General features: G+C 45.2%; 1 protein-coding gene across 15 annotated transcripts in view; it reads right to left on the bottom strand.

Annotated features, from left to right (window-relative positions):
• The window catches only part of PTK2 (protein tyrosine kinase 2), a 799547-nt gene that overhangs the window by 679383 nt on the left and 95926 nt on the right, over positions 1-24238 (bottom strand). The window lies entirely within an intron of this gene.

Here is a 24238-nt window from a genome sequence, read left to right as displayed (position 1 = left end):
ACCTACTCTTTTTTACAAATGAAATAATATCTTAGTCTTAAATGCACACTCTATGCTCTTTCTTCTCAGCCCTAAGAATTATTAAAATTCCACATTGGAACAGACTAACCATCGCTGGCTACCAAAATCAGGAACACAGTCTTAACATAACTTACCGGATAAAAGTCAGATCATGAGCCACTCCTCTGACATACACCTGCACATGTACACTACAGTGTGTGACACACATATGGCTCCTATATCTTCGGTCAACAGTAGACACACCAACAAGAACAGCTCAACCATGTCTGGTGTGGTCTGTGAAAACCCCAGCTCAGCCCCTCCCACCCGCTTAACCACACCTTTACTTACTCACCCACTAGATTGTGTAACCAGCCATCTTGGTACCAACCCGCAACACATCAAGCACAGCCAAAGCTGAAAACCATCCCAATCAAGCAAGAACAGAGAACAGAATAGGACTCTTAGCTAGGCAAAGTGCACTAACACCTCAACCGGCGCGGACAGACGGCGGTCAATAATCTTATAGCACAATCACCAGCCCTTCTAGTAGAATGCACACCTCATCCCACACCTCCCTCCCACAAATCTAGAATGAGCTCAATTAACAGCATTAAGACCTACTCCGCACTTAATGTCTTCACTAGCCCATCCATGCAGTTTTGACAATCCCACCCTATCAAACTAAAAAATAAATCACAGGCTCTCATGCGAATGGGCTAGCACCCCCTCTTCATACCAATGTACCTTCTTAAACTGTAGGTTTGCTGCTCCGTGCTATCCTAACCAGGAGTGTGGTCAGGACATATTGTCTGGGGTCAAAGACAAGTCTGCGTGTATATTTTCACTACAGGTCAAATAGGTTCCACCATTAGGATGACAGTTTACAGCATCACGCTGTGTGGGAAAGAGGGCTGCTTGCAGTAGAGGCAAGATATGTTCCCATATGTATAAAATGTTTAGATTGGCATATATAACTCATTACTGTAAAACCTTTACTGTTCAAGATCTTGAAGGAAATGCAGTGAGCTATCAGGTCAGCTTGCATTGATAACAGTGGTTCAAATATAACAGGTGTACATGTTTGAAAAATGAAGGAATTTGTGCCTATATATTATGCACCAGAATGCTCCTTTATTGTGTGCAAATGCATCCAGAAGAATGGAGTAAGATTGGTAGTTTCATTTTGAAAACAATGTACCCAGAAATATTTGCAACTTGAAAAAGTGAACAAAGGTTACAGTTCTGCTAAAACTATTGCGCAATTTGTTGTTTGTTTCTTACTTAATAAAAAGTACCCCAGTGGGCAGAAAGCTAGCCTCAACACAACACAGTCGGTGCCCCTTTATATGCAGAGCCTGTGAATGCTCAAAGATTTAAGATGGAGAGAGCCATGGAATATTCAGACTCTGGTACAATTAGAAAGATGCACGACTGGACCCTTGTAAAACACAAACCCTGACCCAATAGGAGCCCTGGCATAGTCAGAAAGGATGCTGCTCAGAAGTCATGAGAAAACTGTGATAATTTGTCACTTCATTTTATGTCACCAAATTTGACAAGTATCTAGTCCTTGGGCAGGTAGTTCTGTTATAAAATGACAATATCCCCTTTTAGGTTGCAAGTTCTGTTAATGTTTGTTATTGCATCGATTATTTTCTAGGAAGCATAGGGTGTAGGTAACCGACTCAGCACTGCGTGTGATTTCCAGTGATTTGAGTGATACGGTTGTTAGTTTAACTGTAGAGAAGAACACAGGGCCCGCTTTACCTGCAAGCAGTGCTTAATTTGAGCCGGTGGTTTCCGGAGCTCAGCACAGGCACTTAACTATCAACACTGGGGCGCTTTTTATGAACACCAGTTAAGGACACATTCAGTTATGGTAGGCAGAGGGAGATTAAGTGATTTGCCCAGAATCACAGGACGTTGAGCAGACAACAAGACTCAACCCTGGATCCCCAGGACCGAAGTCGGCAGCTCTGGCAATTATGCCACATCCTCTTCCCACTTTCATGGTTAGTAGGAAATGGACTAATGCAAGCTGCCTCCTTACGAGAGCTCAGGCACTTTTTTTTTTCAAATAAAAATTAATCATTGCCTGCAAGTGCTTCTGGGTATTCAGATGAATTCTGGGAATGGTTTGTCTCACTTGCATATGGGGGAAAAAAGCAGGCTTGCCACAAACCTAACAGACCCTCGTGATCTGGGAAGGTGGTACTGCGTCATCTACAGGTCTTGGGGGCGAGGTTGTGCAGTGGCGTAGGAAGGGGGGTGCGGTGGGCGCAGGCCGCCCCGGGTATCATCACTGAGGGGGGTGACAAAATGGCAAAAATGTGTGTTTTAAACACATATTTTTGCTATTTTGTCAAGCCGGGGGTGACAAGAAATTTTCCGCACTGCGTACCACCTGAGCTTGCTATGCCGCTGAGGTTGTGGATCAGCGGATGCATGGGAGATTGTGCATGTATAGATTTCCTATCTGAAGGACTTCAATGAAGTCTGTGGTATGGCTTGCGAGGGCACTGTCCACAGTATTCCCTCCAATGGCTCTCGTGTGCCACAGCATTTCCTCCGAGGGAATATTTTAAGAGAAATTAATCCTGCCAATAGTGCATTCCTTGCAATAAAAACTTTAGGTTTTTAGGAGTGCTTCATACCACTGCTCTGCAACTTGTAAACTCTGTAAATAACAGGTGTTACCATTATCAAATTAATATCGAGGAAGGCAGCGCACGTCTTATGACCAACTCTAGATTTTTAACAACAATAAATAACTGTGTTTCTCTTTAGAGAGACCTTAAGAGGCGAATTTGCTTAGTTTATTTTGTATTGAACTTTATCTACCACAAACCCCAGTGTCCCATAGTAATGAGAGATAGCAAGCATCCTTGTGTTAACAGGCGGCATGACCACAATTTTGACTTGACCATAGGCCTCTTTGAAAAAGCTACAATCCCAGTCTCCTCATGAACCACAATTTTCATCAACAACATGCAGTAAGAAACCATGGTCAGCAGCCCATGCTGCTTAAGTTATTTTAACACACGCACGTTGCGTCTTTCCAAAAGGCCCAATAAATCATGTACACTTACACATTTCTGATGTATTTTCTTCTAGTGCCTCCTAAATGCTCATAATACTCTGTTTTTCTTTGGGATACGGCTTTCACTCTCTGCCGGTGACTGAAAATGTCACTCTTTTCAGCTTCTTCAGCTTAGGCGGTCAGTTTATCCCTCAAGTGTTACAATTACCATTAACAATTCTCTACACCAGTCTTAAATAGCCAGCTTCTTATGAACTCCACCAAATTACAATATGTTAAAGTATCCAGAAGAAGGGTCCACTCCTTGTAACAAATTACGTCTTTCTAGGTCATGCCTGGGCAGTGCATGTGCTGCTCTGTGAGGCATGCTGTATTGAAGTATGGAATAGAAGCTCCGCTCATTTTCTGCCCATCTTTTCAAAAGGTTCTTGTTACTGTCCTTTCTAGATCACTGCTTTTCATTCATGAATAGGCTTAGAAGTCCTTCCTTGGTACCGCCTTGTCTGCATTTGTAACCTCCCATAAGGACTGGACTTTTTAGGTCTCGCCTAGCGTCGCAGGGCATGCTCGGCGAGATCTATCGTCGTCGGGTTGCTTTTGGAAGTGGGGTTGGTGAACGCCCTGTTTCCTTTAGGCCCGGCCCGCCCACCCGGACTGGACTCGTCCTCAGTTGCTTGTCATGCGCGCCCCGGGCAGTGCGGTCTGTATGAACCTTTTTTTCTATTTATTTACTTTTGCTTACAATAGTGGCACCCGCGCTTTAAATATCTGAAGTTTGAATGCGGGTGCCGACATTGTAGCAAAAGTAAATAAATACCATTTATTTTTCAGGGGGATTTTTAAGATGCGTGGCCTGTGCGGCGCACAGTCACCCCAGGTTTTTTTTGAGCACTATATGCAATTCTTCAGACTACGCATGCTGTGCTACCATCATTTGCTCGCAGTAACTTCCGTGATGTATTCGTGCTGTAGTCTTGCACGTCATCCAAAACCCTCTCGCGCCACTCTTGTGGAGTCTGGAATTCGATCTGTGACCAGCCCTAAAAGTAGGACTTCAAAATAAAAGCTTGTCCTGCACGTCTAATAGGAAATCAGCAACTGCCAAACTTAACGCGAGCCGTTTCACGCTAATGGCGCTTCGTGCAGATCTTGAAAAATGGCTGACTATATCAATCAAATGTATTTCAGAATGTAATACACTAATAACTATTTTTAAATGCATACCTGTAAACCCTAGGACGAGACCCCTATGCTGTATTACATTCCTTTTACTTTACCTGCGGCCGCGCACTGTTCTTTACCGAGCTGCATGTAAAGAAAGGGGCGTGTCTGCCAGTCAAGTGAAACGCATATGGAGCGCTTTTACAAAATGAAAATGGTTTTTTAAAGTTCACAAACAAATGCTTTGCTTTTTTTTGGGTAAAAGCACCCCATAGCGCTTTCACTTTACAGGTATGCTCAGACGTGAGCCCCGTGCTCTCCATGCCGCTGGAATCAAGCTATCCTGGCTGAAGAGGGGTGAAACCCCGAAACCGGTCCTAGGATGCTTGGTTCCAGTCCAGGGAGGACCTGGCTTGGCAGTTCGGGCTGGACTGTTCCCATGAGGCACAGGGTCAAGACTGATTTGCATATGGCTGGGTTCAAACTGGAATGGCATTAGGCCCAGATCTCTGTACTGGGGTGAATGTATGACATTGTTCTGCATTCTGTCCAAGAACTGTTTTTTCACTTTAATGGCGGCCACGCCCCTTTCTTTACATGCAGCTCGGTAAAGAAGGGGCGCAGCCGCCGGTAAAGTAAAAACAGGAATGCAGCACAATACGGCAAGCTGGCTGTTAACGTTTTTACAGAAAGCAAGCTCTTTCAATTTTTAGTGTTTTCCTGTTTTTTTTTCCATCTGTAGGAAAACAGTTTGGCTACTTGAGCTATCGTAGATGCTGTATGCACTCAGCTGCCAGAGGCCGCATTCAGGCGCATAGGTTAGGACAAAGAGCTACGAACAGTAACACCACACTTTTGCGCGTGTCACAAGGAATCCGCTCCTGCCTGCCTACAAACCTCTGTGGTTCTTTAATTTGCTGCCGGAGCACGTTTACATCAAGCTGTGCTGCAGCCTTCACAGATAGAGAAGAAAGACACAACCGCAAGAAGAGTCGGACTAAGGAGAAAAAAAGAGCAGAAGATATTAATTTCAAGCTGTAAAATGTAATGCAGCCTCCTCTCTGCAGCATGCGCGCTCGATTTGTGAATGTGTTTGTGCTCCATCCCCTCGCTCTAACGCCCTGCCGGCACAGTTTACTGGGTGAATGAAACCGCCCACCATGCTTTCTCGTGCCATCACTGCGAGACACCGGTAGCCCTTTTGGCATGTAGAACAAGCATTGGAAATGCAATAGATCTCGCCTTTGTTTAAATTAAAGCCATTTGCATTGGTATTGTGTTATAGCTATGTATTATTTAGTATAGGTATGTGATACGTTGTGGTTGTATGTTGTTAGAATTGTATTGGTTAGCTGTGTAGTAGTTTAAAGCATAGCATTAAGAGTACAGGAACGAGAAAGCAGCGTGTATTGGGGGAGGGCAGGGCATCATGGGGAGGGCAGGGCATCATGGGGAGGGCAGGGCATCATGGGGAGGGCAGGGCAGGGGACACGCACAGGCGACAGAACGGGAGAGGGGAGGATGGAAAACACGGAGAACGGGAGGGGGCGTGTACAAAGGGATGGGGAAAACAAAACAGGAGTGAGGGGGAACGGATGAAAAGCAGACACCACTTTTAACAAATATAGCTTTCACTGTTTCAAACAATGACTAGGGCAATTTTTACATAATAAAAATGAAGAAAACCTTTGACGATTATGGAAAGGACGCTCGGAGGCAAAATCAGTTATGCAGCAAAAGAATGCAAACCCAGGATGGATCCTTATTCCTGGGCTGGAACGTTTTTGTTTAGTGGTTATTGCTCGTGGGTGAGTAGCTGCGTAAGCGGTGAACGAGCTGTGGGTATGTAAAGAGGCTTTACAGTCGGCGTTTTATATTTCTGCCCTTGTGCCATCGTCTTTTCTGTATTGTAAAGTGGAGCAATCCTCGCCTGTTCTATCCTGTTGCACAAGTAACAAAACATAGGACATACAGGGCTTTAAGTGGGCCGGATCGCTCCGGGTTTCAGACCCCATAGCATTTTAAAACGGACATTGAAACGGGCCTCTTTCGGGCCCTGTATTCATGTTTGTACCTCTTCATGTGTAAGGCACTGATCTATTCCTGAACAATGGAGGTAAAAAACGTTGAAGCATTCCATTTCGCCCCTGCTTATATTTCACAACCTTTACTTAAACTGGCATTCGCTATGAATGTTTGCTTTTCCACGCATTACTCTTGTCTGGTGCATAGCTCGAACGGAGTGCCATCCAGGTGTTTACAACAGGGTGCATGTGAGTTTTGGCTGAAGGCAGTGCTAGTTTCTCTCGGTGTTTGTCAGGGGCAAAAAGTTGCTCAGAATACGTGCTCATCCAATACAGGGCATCTTTAAAAAACACACAAAGCCATGAACCCGTATGCCAGATGCAGTTGTGATTCTATGCAAATGTGTGGGTACGGTGACACTCTATGGGAATTTTAGTGCACATGTTTAAGCCACGCCCTTAAATATATAGGCCTTGCCCGTTTCAAGGACCCTCACTTATTTTTATCGCACTTAAAAACCTGACGACCCGGATTACCCTTGTTTGCACTAGTGTAACGTGTTTGCGATGCAGCGGGGCTCTTTAACCCCTTCCCTGCTCATGACGGAACCACTCCGTCATGAGCCACGGGCGCGCTGTGCTCATGACGGAGTGGTTCCGTCATGCTGCGGCCATTGGCGGCCGCTCCGCCCACGCCTGTGCGGGTGATCAATGCAAGTGGGCAGAGTCGTGACGGAACCACTCCGTCATGAGCACAGCTCGCCTTTGACTCATGACGGAGTGGTACCGTCACGAGCATGGCGGCGCCGCGCTCACCCCGAACCCCCACAGCGCCGCGGCGGAATTCGTGCCGTGGAGAAGGGGTTAAGGAGGACAGGGCAGGAGGAGCACGGACTCCGGGCAGAAGAGGCGTGGACTCCGGGCAGGAGGCTCGTGTGCACGGAGGAGACAAATATTTGCTCTGCGACGCACTCACTTCACAGCTTGACGTGTTCTCCGGAGCAACCAGGTGAGAGAGGGTCACATGGGAGCAGCTGTCTACTGTCTCCGCCCATGAATATGCCAGGCCGCCCATGAACCCTCCCCAAGCAAACACACAAACGGATCGAGAGGTCTGACCCCCAAAGGGTGGAGTCTTCAACAGGTCTGTCTGCTGCTCAGGAGGTTTAGCGCTGTTGACATAAAATCTGAAAAATGCCCAACACAAACGCACGTTGTATTTATATTCTCCACTTTATGAATTCTCCAAGGCCGCTGCAATACACGCATTTTCTAGTTTACCTTTGTTTACTCTCTGCCCACGTCTCCCGGTTCCGTTTTTATTAATCTGCTTGCCACTTTCCTACCCACGGTTTGTGCTTTGACTTGTGGCACTCAGTCAGTGTCCTTCCTTGGGACGCTCTGGAAATAGATAAGTGTACTCCCGACCCCCCAGCAGAGCTCCCCCACCACACACATCTTGCACCAGACAGCAGAGCTCCCGAACTGTCCTGTCTTGGGCAGCCACCCTCCTGCATTATTGAGGCACTAAGGCAAAAGGACAACTTCAAGTACCACAATGCAAAGCAGAAAAATAAAAACAGGCTCTGATCTAGGACAGCCGGGTGCGCGCCCTCTCTTTGGTGTGAATGCTGCCGGGGGAGGAGGAAGGGGTGGGGTGTCAGGACTTTTCCTCTGTGACCTACCTCCCCCTCCACTGAAAGACTAATAATCACCTCAGGTTTCTTATCTCAGCCTCTTTCAGAAGTAGAGGAGCTTTAGCCTTTGAAAATCATCCACATATCTCCTAACATCGGGGAGCCGCTAAAATGGGTGCTTCAGTGAGCGAGGGCAATTAAACATACAAAACAGTAATGAATAACAACACAAAAGAAACAAAGGCGCGGACTGATGATCGCCCAGAAACCAGGGGGTTTAACAAAGAGACCACAATGGGTATGCGATTGTCTCTGACTCAATCCCCCAAACCGGACCCCACCGGCTTTACCATAGATCCCCCCACGGCCCTGTATAAAGTGGTCTAGCATGCCACTGGTCCCTTTCAGGACTCTCCCCGCCCTACCGACCTCTCTCAAACAAGGTAGCATACATATGACCTCCCCATAGCCGTACCGGCCTAGCCTGTATAAAGTAGCCTAGAGTGTAACTAATAATCCTTTCCCGCACTGATTCAGCCCGGGCCCTGTAGTCCTTTCATTGAGAATTCACTGACATGGGACAGACTCCTGCCCAGCCCCGTGCGAGTCAGTGCGCAAGAGGCCAGCATGGAAAACGGGAGACCTTACCCTTCACAGGCCCATCGCAGTGACTTTCACCAGCTACCACATCACAGCAATTTACTGTAAACCAGAGCATTCTTTCACTTGCCCCAAAACCAAAGTTATTTAATACCACTGCCGGTGTGGAGGGCGTCCTGAACAAACCACATGCGGCCTTTTTAAAGAATGCAATAGTAGTCGCGTGGCTGCCTTCGCCGAACCATTTTAGTGAACACCCAGGTGTTCCACAGAGCTTTCGGTGTTTGTCAGTTTTGAAAAGCATTCTCTGCGGTTTCCTCCCACCCGTTACCTAACGACTTTACTTAAGAAACGTCCATCAACTGCGGATCATAAATATTGCAGAGCTTCGTTTGAAGAGCTGGATTAACATACTTCAAAGCATCTGTTATTACCCACGCAAGCAGGGTGGATCTGGCGTGGTCCCACTATTATGTGTCTTTCTCCGAGTCGCAGCAGAGAACAGGATGCATGCGCACAGCACAAGTGCGGTTTCGTTTGCTTCATGGCCATCGTCAAGACTTTACTTATCTGCTTATTAAATAAACCAGCAGATAAGAAAATTCTTCACGACATCTGGGAAGCAGGCGAGCCAGTCTGGATGGGCCGAACAAAAAAGAGAAAAGGAGGCACCCTAGAAACCTTATTCCCAATGGCAGCCTACCGTTTCACATAAACATAACAAACGTTTAACACAAACGGTGACGCAAGCCAATGGGTATGAGGGGCGGGGCTTCAAGCCCTTTTCTCAAAGTCCTCATCTGCAATAAATCTCGCCGAGCTAAGCATGTGCGCAGCAACGCTAGGCAAGACCTAAAAATCATCTGTATTTCAGTTTATTAATCTCGCTGAGGAATCTGCAGTGCACCAGCTCCTAATGCGTGATGTGAGGTTAAAGCAGATACATATACAGTTTTCTTACAAATTAAGGACTATCCCTCGAAATTAAATGACCCTATACAAGTTCCCAAGTTTTTGGGATCAAACATACATTAGTGTATATTTAACGATCATCATACACCACCAAAGTTATGTGTTTTTTTGGTGTACAATGTAGTCACGATAAAAAATTAAGAATTAATTTTGCACTCCAGAAACATTTTAACGGTTACTCGTGGGCACCTGATTCTCTGCAATATCACATCGGGAGCATGTTCTATAGGCATCTTCTGATAAAAAAAAACAACAGTCCCAGAGAAACGCCCTCTCCAGGCACACCTTAAACACTCGTTTCTGACATCTGCAGTAATTTGCAGGCAGGTTTTAAGTTTGAGTCCTGGCAAGGGCAACCTGACCCCCATGCTTTCTGCATCCAATAAATTCAATCCCATCAAATTTTCTGCAAATCTCAAACTTTAGGGGAAGTTTCCTCTTTAAGTGACAGCAAGGATGTTTTTCCTGACAGACAAATATGGAATGAATGGATACGCTGTGTTTGTGCGTGTGGATATCCCCTGATAAACTGCCTCGCTATGGAACTGATGTCCTGACCTATATCACAAAATACTTTTTTATTATGTTTTTAAACTGTTATCTGGTGCTATTTACATATACATATGGTCACCTATTCCTCCTAAACATCAGCTCCCTTCTTAATCCGTATTCCATATGACGTGTGCCTAAAAAGTCTACAGAATTTTTTATAATTCCAGAGCTTAACTTTTACGAGAAGCAAGGCTGGCAGTAACTGCGTCTCTTTTACCGCCTGCCTTGCTTCTGGTAAGCATGGACTACAAGTCCAAAGAGGCACAGTTACTGCCAGCCTTGCTTGTCCTAAGAAACGCCTATAAGTACAAGGTGCGTGTTTACACAATACTTGCAGGTTTTCAATACACAAAGAAAAGGCATTGTCATTTACAGTGCCAAAAACTCAAACTCTCGCAAATTCGAGACCTATTGCATTGCAAATGCTTGTTACTAGTGTTATTACACAATTTGCTTTATCTACTATGTGAGCACTATTTTCTTTAATAGCTTCCAGTATTCCAATCATGACGTGCTTCCCTACAAGGCAGCACACCACCCGCTTTTATACTTTTAATAGTAATAGCTGCGGGTCCGCTTTCAATATAGCTGCAGCGCTTATTTATTCAATTTGCAGCGCCGCCTGCTTTAGCTATAGCGGACGAGCTTTTTTATTTATTTAATTTGCAGCGCGGTCTGCTTTAACTGTAGCGGATGCGCTACAGAACCTTTATGTTTTGGGGGGCGTGGGGGGACGGTGTGGTGTGAAAGCGCCCCATAACGCGCTTTCTTTAGACGCTGCTTTCACTGTAACCTGAATACAGCGAGCAGCGCCTAAAGAAAGGGGCAAGCCACCATTAAAGTGGTCTCCCTTTGCGAGAGTTTGAGCTATTGACATTATAAATAACAATGCCTGTTATATGTGTGTTGGGTTTAAAAACACAAATAAAAGGCAGTGTCATTTACAATGCCAATAGCTTAAACTCTTGCAAATGTGAGACCTATTGCATTGAAAATGCTTGTTTAGGTCGAGCCTACTAGACCGCGTACACACGATCTGTTGTGAGGCAAATTGTGGCTTACCAAGAACACAGAGGGGTTTGAAGCCCACCCATAGTTTATCATGGGTTGGTCTTCTTTGTCATTCTAAGTTGCCTGCTTCTTAATTGATTGTCCCAGTTTGTCAATCTTGTTTTTGTCCCTTTTGTTGAACATTGCCTCTTTATAATCTCCGATTGTCTGGCTTCGCTGCTTCCACTGTTTGCTTTTCAAGCACAACTTTTTTCTTTTGTGTGAAGCACTCCAATAGAGTGCATGTGTTTTTGAGCCTTCTCCTTCATGTATGTCTCTCCTCTTACACTCTGTGCTGCTCTCTGTTGCCGAAATGCTGTTCCCCCGCCACCATCCCTCTTGAGCTCAACGGCGTGCCTCTCCCCATTGCTTCCCTACACCTGCGTGTTGTTTTCTCCCAACCCCCATGTTCCTTCCCTCCCGACACCCCCTCCCAGTTTGCCAAATCTGATTTCTAACTAAAAAGGGGGAAAACGTGCTTGGGTCATTTTGCAGGCGAGTGCAAATGCGATGGGCATGCCTACCAAATGACAGGGCAGCAGTGTCAAAGACTTGCATTTCATAGTTGTTGTTTTTTCTTTTCTCTTAACTTTAGCCACGCTGCACAGCTGTGCAACTAAAAACCATTGGCAAAGCCAATAAGTCACGAAGGTCAGAGCTGTTGGCTTTGCCAATACTTGTGATGCGAGTGTAAGGCCAAAAGGTGGGGGCCGACTAATGTCTTTATTTCTTTTAACATTTTTCCTTTTTTTGTACAGACAACTCCCCAATCTGAAACATACATAGCTGGAGGGTGGCGGGGACTTACTTTTTCTGCCCTCTAATGTCAATTCAATTCTTCTCACAGAGGCAACCCTTGCTCGTCCTTTCCTTTTACAACTACAGGCTTCCTACGAGAGCCAAGGTGTGGAAACCTTTCGCTGTTTTGCGCTTTATGTAGCAATAAAATGCTGCTCCTCTCCTCACAGACATGGATGATACAGCCACTATCCTATTACAAAGGCAAACGAGTAAAGCATAAAAAGATTTTTTAAAGTCACCCCCTACGGATTGATTCTTCATGCTCTGGCGCCTTCCCCCACCCTTCGCTTTTTTAATATTTAACCATTCTATAGCTACGGAGAATCTGAAGCTTTTTAAATCCTCAAAAGCATGCTTCTGCTTCACATCACTTTAAGGCACAAATCTAAAAGAATGCAACATTTCCTACACATCTCTCCAGGAAACAGCGATGACTCATGGTCTGCGGGAAACTGAGTGAGTGAGAAAAGCAAAAGGCAGGGCGGTGCGGAGGCAACTATTGCTCCACAGAACGGTTTCCTGGCAACAAAGTTGAGAGGATGTCAAACTAGTTAGCTGGACTTTTCACTCGTACAAAACCATTGAAATTCCCCCGTTATAGTTAGTTCAGCTAACTATAACTCGCGCGCCCACAATGCACTGCTGATGACGTCACATATTACATCACTCATGACATGGTCAGTGACATCACTCATGACATCACTGATGACATCATCCAGTGAATGTGTGTTTTGCTGAAAATTACATATGTTTTATATATGTATATCTCAAGGTCGATGGAAGAATAAATGGGTATATAAGTGTCTAAATGGATGATTTGTTTTTGAAAAATTGATTGTATAACTGACTAAGTGTATCTTAGTGAATACATGGCTTAGTGAGTAATGTTTAAATGTGTAAATATCTGTAGCAGTCTCTCACTTTGTGTATAAGTGGCTGCATGGGTTGGTGAGTAGCTACATGACTGTCTATATAGGTTATTAGTTGGTTTTTTGAGTATCAGTCTGAGTGTCTGCATGGTTCGGTGGGGGGTATTACGTAGTGCATAGGTGTATGAATGAGTGACTCACTGTTTGTATGTGTTGAAGACAGCATGTGTGCAGGACTGTATGGGTGGATGAGTGTGTGCATGGGTGTGTTAGTGAGTGGATGGCTGTCTCAATAGTGTCTTTATGAGTAACTACATATGTTTTAAATTAGTATATGTGACTATTGGTGTATATAAGTGAGTATATGAGAGAGTGAGAGATTGAAAGAGTTCCTGTATGAATAAGTATGTGTTTCTATAAGTGATTGTTTAAAAGACTTAAGTATGTGTAAGTTTCTGTAGAAGTAAGTGTGGTGGTCTGTGTATAACTGTATATGCAAGTAAATGGATGTTTGATTCCTTATTAGCATGAGTGACTGTGTGTGTGAATAACTCTATGGATGAGTGACGTTGTGTAACAGGATGTATAGGTTGTATGAGTACATATGATGAGTGAGTACATGTATGAGTGACTGTATAGGACTGTTGGTGAATGAGTGGATGTGTGGATCTTAGAATTACTGAATAGGTTGTTGTAACTGATATCGGTATGTCCATTCTTTTGAAAATTTTAGTTTCTATTTTTGAATGTGTGTATCAAAGGTTATATTAGGGGGAGAGGAGGTCTGCCACTCTATCACAAGGATGATGTCATCAGTGATGTCATTTGAGATGTCATCAGTGATGTCACTGACCAGGTCATGAGTGATGTAATATGTGACGTCAACAGCAGTGCATTGCGGGCGCGTGAGTTATAGTTAGCTGAACTAACTATAATGGGGGAATTTCAATGGTTTTGTACGAGTGAAAAGTCCAGCTAACTATAACGCCCCTGAAACCTATGTTTTTTTCAGTGAATTTCTAAGGTTTTTTAAATGCTAATTCCTAACTATAACGTGCCTGAAACCTATGGTTTTTTCAGTGAATTTCAAAGGTTTTTTAAATGTTAATTTCGAACTATGCCTACAGAGATAGGACATGTGAAGAAAGAAGAAAAAACGCACAGAAAGAAAAAAAAGAAATACAGAAAGAAGCAACAGAAGTCCTCAAAGACGAAGAAAAGCGCAGGAAGAAGGATAACGTGCAGAAAGAACAAACAGAAGAGCAGAAAGAAGCCTTGTTGCAAAATCATCCTGTACCCTCAACTTTTTCAAACGGATACTGGTGGTAACTGAGTCTGACTAACCAGTCCTACAGCCAGTGCTATGTTAAAAGACACTCAGAATACAGTGAAAACACCTACATACACTAGGGAACACTATGCGTTGGGGTCCCCCTGTGATCCGCATGACCTCCTCTGTAAGCCCCTAGTATATAATAGGGCAGGGGATTAAAACTACCTCTTAAAACGCGCCACAGGGCGTGTTCGCACACGTCACCTCAGGCCCCGTCCCCTCCCTTTCCTACTGTGTAAACACGCCCTGTGGCCGTTTTTTTAAGTTGGGAGATTAAGTCCCCTTGAATCCTGAGGATCCGTAGGGGCAAAATAGCCCACTAGGTACGTCCAGTAAGCGCCATTGCAGAGAGGTGTAAAAAGGGGCATGGCTTGCACCACCTCTCTGCAACGCAGAGCAGTGGCGCTTACTGGAAGCACCTGGTGGGCTAGTTGGCCCCCTGGGTCCCTCAGGATTGAAAGGGAATTATTTCCCCAACTTAAAACGCGCCACAGGGCGTGTTTGCCCACGTCACCTCAGGCCCCGTCCCCTCCCTTCACCACTGTGGAAACGCGCCCTGTGGCCGTTCTAAGTTGAGAGATTAAGTCCCCTTGAATCCCAAGGGTCCCTGGGGTCAAACTAGCCCACTAGGTACCTCCAGTAGGCGCCACAGAGCTGCGTTGCATAGAGGTGTAAAAAGGGGCGAGGCCTCAGAACACCTGTCTGCAACGCAGCTCCCTGGCGCATACTGGAGATACCTGTTGGGCTAGTTGGCCCTCAGGGACCCTCAGTATTGAAGGGGAATTAATTCCCCAACTTACAACTGGCCAGGGGGCGCGTTTGCAGAGTGCTGCAAGGAGGGGGCGTGGCCTCCGGCACGATGCCAGTCTTTTATTTATTTGATTTTTTTAAAGAAGGAGGGCTGTGTGGCCCCCCTTCTTTTTCTAATTTACTGGCCCTAGGGACCCCATCCCCCACGGCCTGCACCCTAATTTTTTTTGTTGAAAAAAATTAATTTGGCCCTCCCAAGGCCTTAATCGGCCCCGGGGACCCCAACCCCCGGGTCATGGCCTTTTTTTTTTTTATTCTTTAGGAGGGTGCTGCGTTGCCCCCCTCGTCCGGCCACTTATGGCCCCGGGGACCCCATCCCCCGGAGCCGGCCTTTGTTTTTTATTATTTTTTAAAAATTTATATTTATAGAAAAGCCTAGGACATGCTGGACAAACTGTATGTACCTATCACCATGACGATTTGCGTGATATTCATTAAAAGGCGACTATGCATAGAATGAATCCACATGGAACGTATTTACACCACTAGTGAAGCTCTGACGTCCTACCGTGCCTAATCCCGGCGCCCCCGCCGGTGGGTAAACTCCAAGTAGACACCCTTGTTGTTTATTTATACAAACATGGGTAGCTATTGACGGGCACATTTAATATACACGCACACCAAGCCATTCAAAGGGGATTTAACAAAAATTCGACCAAACTATGCAAGAAACCCCCCTCACGGTTAATAAAACACATCCACCGCCGGATGTGTAATACTTTTTATTTTACTCTCTGGAAAGGAGACGAACCTCACTTGAGAGTCACAGTGTGCTCCTGGCTGAGCCCAATGCTGTGTTACACCCACCAGTGCCCGCCGAGTGCCTCACACCTCTCTGTTGTATTCCACCAACTAGTGCGTATGCTATGACACTCTCTAGCCCATGTGCACTGTAACACCACCCCGTGAATATGTCATGCCACACTTGCCTTCGCAAGGGTTATATTGCCCCATCTAACGTGCCTTCCTCGATGCCTATGTTATAACGCACAGCGCTATGCCATACATATTACAATCTGGGATCCATACCTTTGTCACAGTGCATATGCAACGTTACACTCCCAAGCACATATTTTATATTACAACTTTAGAGACTAGTTAGGTTACACAACACTGCCCTGTGCATATTACACTCCAAGGTGCATATCGCATAGCACGCGCTAGTGCCTGTGCTATCTCGCGCTCTCCAATGAATCTGTCATTGCGCAGAATGTATTGCATATTATATTTCACGCCCCGGATCATCTTATATCACACTTTTTGGTGCATAGTTTATACCATATACTATATCTAGTTTTCATTTTCAATCGTGCTCTCAGGACTATGTTCTATATAACACTGCGTCCACCTACCCTTTTCACGGACATTACATTTTGCGATGGGGGGTGGAAGGTCAGGGGGTGTTTCTGCCAAGTGAGCCCAGAGTCACAGTCACAAACGTCCTCTTCTTCCTGAATAAAAGTGAGATTATGCTGCATACTTGTTCATATTTTAAGTAGTTCGCACAGACACACATTTTAAAAACAATAAAGTTCCTAATACCCACCTTCTCTGAACAGTTAGCTTGCTGCCCCATCCACCTCCTCCCTATCCTCTGTTGTCTGAATCCATGGACTAGCCTCCTCCCTCCTGCCATGCATGGTCTGATGTGCTGCCACTGCCCTCCATTTAGCATGATGTACCAGTCCACTCCTCCTGCCCTCCATTGCCCAATTCTATGGCCCATCATTGACCTCCTGCTTAGCCTCTGTGCTTAGCTTGCTGCCCCTATTCTCCTTCCCCCTGCCCTCCGATGTCTTTGTGCATGCCCCTGCTCCATCCTTTTTGCCCACCATGTTCCATGGACCTGCCACTTCTATCTACTCAGTGTTCTGTTGAGCCGCCACTCCCCTCCCACCTGCCTAGCATTGTCAGATGACTGTAACCTGTCCCTGCCACCTCCACCCTGCCTGCCCACATGCCATGCCCCTATCCCCTCCATGGTCCATTTTACTGCCACACCCTTCTGCCCTCCCTGGTCTGTTGTGCTGCAATTGCTCCTCCTGCCTGCCCCGCGCGGTCTGTTGTGAGGCCCCTTCCCTTGAACTCTCTTGTCTGTGCCCAGGTCCTGACCCCCCCCCCTTCTATCCTCCATGGTCCTTTGTGCATGGCCCTGCACCCTCCTTCTTGCCCATCATAGCCATTGAGCTGCCACTAACCCTCCCGCTTGCCATGCATGGTCTTCTGTGCTCCCATGGCCCCTCCTACCTTCCCTGTGTGGTCAGCTAGCTGCCCCTGACCCCCTCCCACCTTCCCTCCATGGTCTGTGTGTATGCCATCATAGTCTCATTGTTGCTCTCCATGGTGTGTCTTGTTTCTAGTGCCCATCCTGCCTGACCTCCATGGTCATCTTGCTGCTCCTGCCCTGCCCACTTGCCCCCAGCCCTCTGTTTCCCTGTGCAGACCCCTATTCCCTCCCTCCTGGCTTGTCTGTTCCATTGTAATGCCCCTGATCCGTCCCTCCTGCCCTTTATGGTATGTTATGCTGCAGCTTTCTCTCCTGTCTGTCCATTATGGTCAGCTAGCTACCATTGCCTCTTTCCCCTCTGTTCTCTGTTGTCCATGTGCATGGTCCTGTCCCCTCCCTATTGCTTTCTATGAATTGTTGTGCTGCACTCCCGTCCCGCATGCGCTGTGTGGTGTATTGTGCGGCTGCAAACCCTGATGCCTGCCCTGTAGGGTCAGTTTGGTGCACCTCTCCATGTCCCTCCTGTCCTCTGTTATCCGAGTCCATGTCCCAACCCCAATTCCTCCTGCCTACCATGATCCAATGTACCATACTTGCGAACATTTTGAACTTGGCAAGAGGGAGATTTTGGAAAAAAACTGGGGTATTGATTTTCCCCTTTGAGTTACATTGAAAAAGAGGAGATTGTAGACAGGAGACAGATCAAATAAAGCCCATTTGAGCTTAAAAACATTGGACGTTTCCTGGCTGAAACGGGTCTGTTGGCATGTATGGTTGTACTACCACTGCCTCTTCCTTCTGCCCACAATGGTCTATTATATTGCCACAGCCTCTCTTGCCAGTCTGGTATTGTTGGTTTGTTGCCCCTGCCCTCCTTTCCACTGCCCTCCATAGTCTGTTGTGCTGCCACTGCCCTTCCTGCCTGCCCAGTGTGGTCAAATTGTTGCATCTGCACTCTCCTACCTGCCTTCAATTTTCAGAGTCCGTGCCCCTGGCCTCTGCCTCTCAACAGTATCCCAATGAACAACTAGATTGCTAACATTCTATATTTATTACAAAAGTGTGGAACGCCTGACGTCATCTTGATGTAATCAAAACTGTAATACCTAGAGTATTTCCTTTAGAAATTACATATATGAGAGGGTCTTATTTGCATCAAAATTATGGTTAGTGCTCTAAAAAACTAAAATGAGGACATATTTTCTGAGTTTTCAAATAGCGACAAAGAACTTTTAAATTATTTGTAATCTTTATGTTTTTTTATCCAGTTGACCACTTGATTAAATGTTGCACCTAGGGGAGAGGATGTGGTGTTACTTCCAGAGCTGCAGACTTTGCAACTGGGGAACCAGGTTGGAGTTTCTGCTTCAGCTCAACAGTTTGTGATTCTGGTCAAATCACTTAATCTCCCCATGTCTACAACCAAAATGAATTTGATCTTGTGTGATGTAACCAATGCTCATGTACAGCACTCCAATACCTGACAAGTCTGCACTATATAAAACTGCAAATACACAAACAATAAGTGTTTTGCACACTTCTGTCATTGGGCTACATGTGGGCTACATCTGGGTGATATTTGTGCTGCATTTGGGCTCTTTTGTCTCTGGTGGCCATCTTGGGAGATTTATTTGTTATGAACTTTCCTAATTTCCTCATTTACTGCAGTCTCCTCAGTAGGAAATGCTTTCAGTGTTTTACTTTGATTCCATCAAGAAGGCTACATCTGGGTGATATCTGTGCTGCATTTGGGCTCTTTTGTCTCTGGTGGCCATCTTGGGAGATTTATTTGTTATGAAGTTTCCTAATTTCCTCATTTACTGCAGTCTCCTCAGTAGGAAATGCTTTCAGTGTTTTACTTTGATTCCATCAAGAAGGTATTCAGATATGTCACACATTTGCCATAAATTCTGAATATTAGCACTCTAGTTGCTCATTAGATCACTGTAGTAAAGCTACTGCTCACCACGGAAGTCTGCGGCTGGTATTAAAAGTGCATGTTTCAGTCTGCATATCAGAATTTTTTAATGAAATAGAAGAGGATTTGAGAAGCCACTCAAAATGTGCCCTAATTTTTCTTTCTTCAGCACTAACCATAATTTCTATGGCAAAATGAACCCCCTCGTTGTGTTCCTTTTTAAATTAAATGTTTTAAGTGTTAACAATCAATTTATTCCAATCAAGATGGCTTCAGGTGTGACATACTTTTGTCATAAGTAAGACTGTTAGCGCTCTAGTTGTTCGTTAGAACACTCTGGGACATTCTGTCATTGGGCTATACTTGGGCTACATCTGGGTGATATTTGGGCTACATTTGGGCTCTTTTGTCTCTGGTGGCCATTTTGGGAGACTTATTTGTTATGATGTTTCCTAATTTCCTCATTTACTACAGTCTCCTCAGTAGTAAATACTTCCAGTTTTTTACTTTGATTTCATCAAGAAGGCATTCAGATGCGTCACACATTTGCCATAAATTCAGAATGTTAGCACTCTAGTTGCTTATTAGATCAGTGTAGTAAAGCTACTGCTCACCAGGGAAGTCTGCTGCTGGTATTGAAAGTGCATGTTTCAGTCTGCATGTCAGAATTGTTTAATGAAATAGAAGAGGATTTGAGAAGTCACTCAAAATGTGCCCTAATTTTTCTTTCTGCAGCACTAATCATACTTTCGATGGCAAAATGAACCCCCTCATTTTGTTCCTTTTTAAATTAAATGTTTTAAGAATTACCACTTTATTCCAACCAAGATGGCTTCAGGTGTGCCATACGTTTGTCATAAGTAGGACTGTTAGCGCTCTAGTTGTTCTTTAGAACACTCTGGGAAGCTGCAGTAGAACACAAAGGAATCAACTGACAGTCCCTGCCCTTGTTGGATGTACATGTTTTACTGAGAATGTCAGACTTCATTCTCACATGACTGAGAAAGATAATGTGAATTTACAGAAAATATGCTCTCAGTTTAGCTTATAGATCACCTTCCAAACCTCTGTGGGAAAAGCATGAGAAAATAGTTCTCTCTCAAACATAATTCATGATATCACAGCAGAAGGCTTTTTCACATGGTAAAATCACCTAAGAACACACCACAATTCCTAAAATGAGTATGGTACCATCAACAAATGATTTATAATGTAACTAAAGTCTTAAAACCTTCTATTAACTGCAATGCTTTTTAATGAGGTGCTATCATGTATATTGGTCCCAAAATGGCGGTTAACACTTCTTGGATGAAGTGCTGACAGCCAATCAGATCTCACGATGAGATGTGTGGTTAGGCTCCGCCCAGATATATATGTGATTTTACTTTTGATTTTCTCAGGAACTACTGAACGGATTTACACTATTTAAGCAAAAGGCACGAGTCTGAACTGAGGACTACCTCTTTGCCAAATTTGGTGCAATTCCGTTCAGCACTTCGGGCTGTAGCTGCGTCAACAGGTCCTATGGGAAAATGCATGGGGAAAACGCGTTTTGGGACCCCCCTTTTTTCCTCGGCCCCCGCTTGACGAATCACCGTGAAATTGTCAGGATAGGAGCGGACCGGAGCTGGCCAAAAGTTTGGAAAATTTCGCGAAGTTTTATCAATCGACGCTAACGTTATTCCAAATAGAATGTTGCGGATTTCTTTTGGAAAATAGGTCCTAACGATAACTACCTACTGGCGACTGCCAGTAGGTAATATCTATATAGCTATAGGTATATATATATATAGCTATATCTATCTATATTATATACAAAGTTATTCCAAATAGAATGTTGCGGATTTCCTATGGAAAATAGGTCCTAACTATAAACTGGTGAGAGATAGAGAGACAGACAGACAGACAGACAGACAGACAGACAGACAGACAGACAGACAGACAGACAGACAGACAGAGACAGACAGACAGAGACAGACAGACATTTTGTTTGGTACAGCTGCACCAGACATCACCTGGTTGCCAGGTAAAAGACCATGATCTAATAAACGACGACCAATGGCGTCTGGGAAGAGGGACACGTGGGATAGAACTAGTTGCAAGGATGGTCGAGAAGGACATCAAGTGGGTCTGCAGACCAAAGATGGACACACATTGGATCTGTGCAGCTAGAAGAAGGAACAGGAGTGGGTCAGCAGATCGAAGGACGCTTGCGAGCAAAGACCTTGTAACTTATTGGCCGCTAACGGTTTGTATGACCAATGCAGCTGTCAGGCGTTTCCCAAAGAACATCTGGAAATAAAGTTGCGTACTTGGATGTGTGGCTTTAAGAACAAGGAGGGGGGCTACATGGCTCCCAATGTTTTAGCTGTGTTAACTTGCAGGATACTGTGACTAGAAAAAGGGGGTGTGAGGATCGTAGTATGACACGCGCACTAGGTAACCCTATGGCAGAGAATTCTGTTTCCGCTATAGTGAGGCATAACGTTTTCATTCGTCCATTTTTTAAGAAGCGCAAAGTATGCAAGATTTCACTAACTGATCTGTACTGCTTCCTGGGAGATACAAGCAATCTGAACAATATTCAGTACGTGCAAACATCCCATGGTGACACCGTAGCAGTGAAAGCAATGCATGCAACGTCTTCCAGAAGGGAGATAGCAAAGCCGCTATGTACCAAGAAAGTCTTTTTCCATTTTTCCATAACTCTGGAATTATTAACAAACCCACTTTAAGAGGAGGGACTGGAGACTTCTCTTAGATAAAGTAGTTATTTTTTTAAGTCACATGCTTGCATTCTGTCAAGTGGGCATGCACTGGAATGCTGACACTAACTGGGGCTGGCATTAAATCAAGCATTCCGTTGATCACTTTTTTGTCTTCCTCCGTGTGACCCTCTGCCACGCCTCACAGTGCTGGAGATGCAGGTGTACAAGGCTTAGACCATTCGCTGCACACCATGGCAGCTGGAGGCCTCCAACCTGTCTCCATGCATGTATGTATGTCTGTGCTCTGCAGCAGCCATGCAGTAGTCCAAATGCAACATACAAGATATGCCTTCAGGAGTTATGGGAATACCACACCCCTCAACAGGAGAGTTTGAAACTTAAAAGGGGACATTGCTTGCTCATAGGCCTGCCTTGCAGGTTTCCACTGTCTGTAGCCCCGCTCCCTAGGACTGCAAGTTTTGGGAATGGAATAAACCACGGAAAGGAGCCTTGGGTTTAAATTCTCTTCTTGGCCACATTCCTACCTCACCGACAACCCAACCCTACCCTACACTACAAAGGTCATAGCGCCTGTGGTGGCCTACGCTAGCTTCTATTTTTGGGGTCTGGCAAAAGGAAAAAGGCATTTAAAAAAAACTTAGGTTGATCTAGCACAGAGGTTCTTAATCTGTGGTCCAGGGACACCTGGGGGCCTACGTAGCCTACCCACGGGGGTTAGCAACTGCTTAGAAAATTAAATAATATTAACAGATTAATAGAGTCTATATAAATAAGCAAAATGTAAAATTTTAAAACATTCTGAAAATGTTCAAGAATTTGAAATTGGTATGTAACTTAGAGCTGATAGTCACCAAAAGAGACATTGCCAGACACTGGGGAGCCACGAACCTGCCCACACTAGCAGAGAGGAGAGCCCGTATGGACCTATACATGGGAGCAGAGCCCGTATGGACCTATACATGGGAGCAGAGAAGACAACCGATGCGGCCAGAGGAGGCCCCAAAAAGTTTACTGAGATATGCGCTCCATGGCTGAGCTACTATGGCCTAGAAATAGAAGGGGCAGGAGTGAACAACATGCACCCAACTACGCAAGAGTAGAATATATTCAGTGGCTCCCATCACTCTTCACGCATATGTTATTAAGAAGGGACCACCGCTGGGTACGGGAAGTGGGGGAGGGAGGTAGCGATTTCTGGAACGTACTCTTGTAACTCTGTTCCCCTGAAGTGATTATTGGATGTATTAACGGAAAATGTACTGTGTGCAATGGTTCTCCTACTGACGCAATGGCTGGCGTTTTCTTTTGTTGAAAATTAAAATAATAAAAATATTAAAAGAAAATAATTGGAAATTGTAGGCTAAAAAATAAGTTAGTATCCCCAGATCGATTTGTGGGAGCAGTGCAAGTACATCCAACAGAATATAGTATGGAATATTGGTGGCCTTAATTGAATTTAGAAAGGCTCCATCCAACCTTACCATTAACACTAAAATGTTGATTTGTGTCTACTTATTGCTGAATTAAATTAAATATTTCATCATTTGTGTATATGCTTGATGAATTTTTCTTTCTGTACTTTTTGTGCATTACTTTACGTTCAAATCAACAATGCTTACGCCGTGGTCTCCAGTTTACAGTAATGATCGGGGGGGGGTCATGGGGGTCAGATTCCAATAATGATGCAGTGGGGGTCCCAGGGTTCCCGTAATAATTAAGTGGGGGTCCACAGAAGTCAAAAGGTTAAAATCCACTGATTGCAGCTGAAGATGTTAGCTCCTAGATTACTGTGCCATCCCTCCGTACTACACAACATTCATGACGTTGCAGCGCCTTAACCCTCATCCCCCATAAGGCTTCGAGACAAACCCTTTTCATTTTTTTTTTTTTTTTTTTTAAAACATGTTTTTTTTATTGCAACATTTTCAGCAACATAACCATCGGGGCAACCGGCACCCCCTACAATCTCCGATCATATTCTTCGGTTTAGCAATGCACACAGCCATTCAGCCCACATCCCGGGGGCTGGGCGGCATATATAGACAGTTAAGAATTGTAACACAACTATCGCCTCACAGCGGTGCCTGGATCATGCCCCATGGGAGCCTCTGCTTTTCTGTCCCAACAGCTACATTCCTCATCCAACTCAAAATAGCATTACCCTCCCACCTCAGGGAACTCCCCCCCCCCCCTCCCATCCCACCCCCCAACTGCTGCTGTTGTGGGCCCCTCCAGTGGTCCCTAACTCTAAGTCGTGCCATCCATCAGGGGGTACATCTATTGTCCTCAGCCTCAAGGACCTCCGTTCTCCTCACGCTCCCGTTCCGCCCGCTCGAGCCGGCAATCCTGCAGGGCCTGCTCGATCTGCTCCCATGCCCTTACCCACTCTAACCCCTTTTCATTGTCCGCCTTAATCGCTTGGCGCCGTCTGACTTCACTCTCGCATCTAGACCATTTTAATAACTCGGAGATCCACCGCCCGATTGATGGGCCCTCCCGGGACTTCCAGTGC

Source organism: Triturus cristatus, chromosome 5_1 (genome assembly GCF_964204655.1).
Source record: "Triturus cristatus chromosome 5_1, aTriCri1.1, whole genome shotgun sequence".
In the NCBI taxonomy this organism is placed as follows: domain Eukaryota; kingdom Metazoa; phylum Chordata; class Amphibia; order Caudata; family Salamandridae; genus Triturus; species Triturus cristatus.
This window is presented reverse-complemented; position numbering and strand designations above follow the sequence as displayed.